The 4,785-nt window shown below is 39.7% G+C and overlaps 1 non-coding gene across 1 annotated transcript; it reads left to right on the forward strand.

The window, feature by feature from the left end:
- The first annotated feature begins 4,379 nt into the window (after positions 1-4,379).
- TRNAS-GGA lies at positions 4,380-4,452 on the forward strand. Its single transcript has one exon. It is a non-coding gene; the product is annotated as a tRNA-Ser (tRNA).
- The last annotated feature ends 333 nt before the right edge of the window (positions 4,453-4,785 follow it).

Consider the following 4,785-nt stretch of genomic DNA (forward strand, 5'->3'; position numbering starts at 1 on the left):
GGTAATCACCAAAAGAGAAGTCTGAGAAAACCTTCACTCATCCATGCAGGTAACTTTCACTAGGCTTGTTCACAACATTCTTCCATCCAAAGCTCAATGTATTTGCATCCCTTTAGTTCTTCACTTCTTCACTTCTTTTAGCCCCCGAGGTTCATCTCTTAAACAAAATTGATTTACCCCAACAGAAAAGTGATTTAAAAGTCCTACCAGGCATCCATAATGTCAGGAAAGAGCTAGATTTACAAACCCTCCAAAATGTACAATAAATGCCAAATGAAAGCTTTCAACTTACCAATCTGTGTTTATAGGAAGCATAAATCAGCAACGAGGATGGAATGATCTTGACATTATTATGATTAAGTTTTGATCTTTTAATTTGTTTTGTTTATATTTTCTTGCAAGCTTGACCTTCTCTTTACAAGTGGACTTCTGATTTTGATGACCATTTAATAATAATATTCTTATAAAAACTCAGCTGGTGGAGATTTGGTTTAGGTATTCAAGCTCAGGGTATGTTATAATTTATAGAGTCAGTGAGACATCGCAGGGATTATTTCTAGACAGTTTTTTTTGGATTTAATCCTGAGGGTCAGTGTTCCCATAGGAGAACACATGTACCCTCGTTGGCACACCAGGTCACTTTAAAAACTTGAAAAATCAGTATTTACTTATTCTAATTTTCCTTCATATTTAAGGAAAACAAAACAAATGAACAAACAAACAAACCTGGTACATGGAAATGGAAATTTAATGAAGATTATTGCTTAGGACAAGGGTCATCTTAAATTTTGAAAAGCAAGTGAATGTAAAAAGATATTAAGAAAAGCATTGTGAAGATGATACAAAAATACAGCCAAAAATCATAAAGTTGGGAGGAGGTGAGAGGAATATTGTTCTAGAGTTAGACATGGAATCCACAGTCTGGACAGTCCATGAAGTCAGCCTGAACACAGGTCTGGATCAGCTGGGGAAAGACCTGAATGTTCTAGCACAAAGTCTTCTACCTTGCACGATTTGTTTTCTCATGGAACGGAATACTCTTTGTGGTATGTCATAGGGTTTCCCTGGTGGCTCAGTTAGTAAAGAATCTGCCTGAAGATCAGGAGACCTGAGTTTGATCCCTGGGTCAGGAAGATCCCCTGGAGAAAAAGAAATGGCACCCCACTCCAATATTCTTGCCTGGAGAATTCCATGGACAGAGGAGCATGGCAAACTACAGTCCATGGGGTCGCAAAGAATCAGATACGATTGAACAACTATCACTTTCACTTTCATGAGGTGTTGGGGGTTTTGACTTTAGGATGTGTTTTCTCTGGAGCTTCCCTGGTGGCTCAGATGGTAAAGCGTCTGCCTGTAGTGTGGGAGAGCCGGGTTCGATCCCTGGTTTGGGAAGATGCCCTGGAGAAGGCAATGGCAACCCACTCCAGTATTCTTGCCTGGAAAATTCCATGGACTGGGGAGCCTGGTAGGCTACAGTCCATGGGGTCACAAAGAGTTGGACATGACTGAGCAATTTCATTTTCACTTTCGCTTTCACTTTTCTCTGGGGAGCCTCAAATTTTTGACTCAGAAGCCATTAAGGACCTGACTTTTACTGAAGGCAAGATGCAGACTTTATTTATTTTTTTAATTTATTTATTTTAATTGGAGGCTAATTACTTTGCAATATTGTGGTGGTTTTGCCATACATTGACATGAATCAGCCATGGGTGTACATGTGTTCCCCATCCTGAACCCCACTCCCACCTCCCTCCCCATCCCATCCCTCGGGGTCATCCCAGTGCACCAGCCCTGAGCACCCTGTCTCATGCATTGAACCTGGACTGGCAATCTATTTCACCTATGATAATATACATGTTTCAATACTATTCTCTCAAATCATCCCACCCTTACCTTTTCCCACAGAGTCCAAAAGACTGTTCTTTACATCTGTGTCTCTTTTGCTGTCTCACATATAGGGTCATTGTTACCATCTTTCTAAATTCCATATATATGCATTAGTATACTGTATTGGTGTTTTTCTTTCTGACTTACTTCACTCTGTATAACAGGCTCCAGTTTCATCCACCTCATTAGAACAGATTCAAATGCATTCTTTTTAACAGATGAGTATTATTCTATTGTGTATATGTACCACAGCTTTCTTATCCATTCGTTTGCCGATGGACATCCAGGTTGCTTCCATGTCCTGGCTGTTACAAACAGTGCTGCAATAAACATTGGGGTACACGTGTCTCTTTCAATTCTGGTTTCCTCAGTGTGTATGCCCAGCAGTGGGATTGCTGGGTCATATGGCAGTTCTGTTTCCAGTTTTTTTTTTTTAAGGAATCTCCACACTCTTCTCCATAGTGGCTGTACTACTTTGCATTCCCACCAACAGTGTAAGAGGGTTCCTTTTTCTCCCCAGCCTCTCCAGCATTTATTGTTTGTTGACTTTTTGATAGCAGCCATTCTGACTGGCATGAGATGGTACCTCACTGTGGTTTTGATTTGCATTTCTCTGACAATAAGTAATGTTAAGCATCTTTTTATGTGTTTGTTAGCCATCTATATGTCTTCTTTGGAAACATATCTGTTTAGTTATTTGGCCCATTTTTTTGATTGGGTCATTTATTTTTCTGGAACTGAGCTGCAGGAGTTGCTTGTATATTTTTAAGATTAATTCTCTGTCAGTTGCTTCATTAGCTATTATTTTCTCCCATTCTGAAGATTGTCTTTTCACCTTGCTTATAGTTTCCTTCATTGTGCAAAAGCTTTTAAGTTTAATTAGGTCTCATTTGTTTATTTTTGCTTTTATTTCCATTACTCTGGAAGGTGGGTCATAGAGGATCCTGCTGTGATTTATGTCAGAGAGTGTTTTGCCTATGTTCTCCTCTAGGAGTTTTATAATTTCTGGTCTTACATTTAGATCTTGAATCCATTTAGAGTTTACTTTTGTGTATAGTGTTAGAAAGTGTTCTAGTTTCATTCTTTTACAAGTGGTTGACCAATTTTCCCAGTACCACTTGTTAAAGAGATTGTCTTTTCTCCATTGTATATTCTTACCTCCTTTGTCAAAGGTAAGATGTCCATACATGTGTGGATTTATCTCTGGGCTTTCTATTTTGTTCCATTGATCTATATATCTTCTTTGTGCCACTACCATACTCTCTTGATGACTGTAGCTTTGTAGTATAGGCTGAAGTCAGGCAGGTTGATTCCTCTAGTTCCAGTCTTATTTCTAAAGATTGCTTTGGCTATTCAAGGTTTTTTGTATTTCCATACAAATTGTGAAATTATTTGTTCTAGTTCTCTGAAAAAGACCGTTGGTAGCTTGATAGGGATTGCATTGAATCTATAGATTGCTTTGGGTAATATACTCATTTTCACTATATTGATTCTTCCAATCCGTGAACATGGTATATTTCTCCATCTATTTGTGTCCTCTTTGATTTCTTTCATATAGTTTTTTATACATAGGTCTTTTGTTTCTTTAGGTAGATTTATTCCTAGGTATTTTACTTTTTTCATTGCAATGGTGAATGGAATTGTTTCCTTAATTTCTCTTTCTATTTTCTCATTGTTAGTGTACAGGAGTGCAAGGGATTTCTCTATGTTAATTTTATATCCTGCAACTTTACTTCATTCATTGATTAGCTCTAGCAATTTTCTGGTGAAGTCTCTAGGGTTTTCTATGTAGAGTATCATGTCATCTGCAAACAGTGAAAGTTTTACTTCTCCTTTTCCAATCTGGACTCCTTTTGTTTCTTTTCTTCTCTGATTGCTGTGGCTAAAACTTCCAAAACTGTGTTGAATAGTAGTGGTGAGAGTTGGCATCCTTATCTTGTTCTTGACTTTAGGGGAAATGCTTTCAATTTTTCACCACCGAGGATAACATTTGCTGTGGGTTTATCATATATGGCTTTTATTATGTTGAGATATGTTCCTTCTGTGCCTGCTTTCTGGATGGTTTTTTATCATAAGTGGATGTTGAATTTTTTTCTAGGGCTTTCTCAAGATGCAGACTTTAGTGGTAACAAGTCCTCTGGGGCAATTTGCAGCTCCGGGGGCCTCACAGGGCCAAGTCTACACTCATGTCTAGGGACCCCATCTCACCCCAGATTTCAGTGAGCAAGAATCTTTAAGCAGGCCTTTCCCACTCTCTCAGCTGAGATGTCCCTCAGGCAGGTTCCCAAAAGGCCACACAGAGAGTTACCACCTGGCCCAGTGATTCCACTCCTAGGCATATATCCAAGAGAAATGCTAGCCTGTGGCCACACAAAAGCTTCACACAAATGTTCACCTTGTTACTGACAAGAGCCAAGTGTGGAAACAGCTATGCATCAAAAGATGTTTGGATAAATACAATGCAATATATCCATGCAAGGAACATTAGGGCTTCCCCGGTGGCTCAGAGGTTAAAGCGTCTGCCTGGAATGCAGGAGACCCAGGTTCGATCCCTGGGTCGGGAAGATCCCCTGGAGAAGGAAATGGCAACCCACTCCAGTACTCTTGCCTGGAGAACCCCATGGAGGGAGGAGCCTGGTAGGCTACTAGTCCATGGGGTCGCAAAGAGTTGGACACAACTGAGGCTACTAGTCCAGATACCAACATGTGTTACAGTGAGAATGAGCCTTAAAAACATGTGTGGTGAGAGAAGTCAGTCACAAAAGGCCACATATTCTATGATTCCACTGATATGAAACATTCAGAACAGGCAAATATATTTAGAGACAGAATGTAGTTTCTTAGTAACCTAGGACTGGGGAGTTGGGGTGACATGGAGAATGACTGCTAATGGTTATG

This window comes from Oryx dammah, unplaced genomic scaffold, assembly GCF_014754425.2.
Source record: "Oryx dammah isolate SB20612 unplaced genomic scaffold, SCBI_Odam_1.1 HiC_scaffold_3, whole genome shotgun sequence".
Lineage (NCBI taxonomy): Eukaryota > Metazoa > Chordata > Mammalia > Artiodactyla > Bovidae > Oryx > Oryx dammah.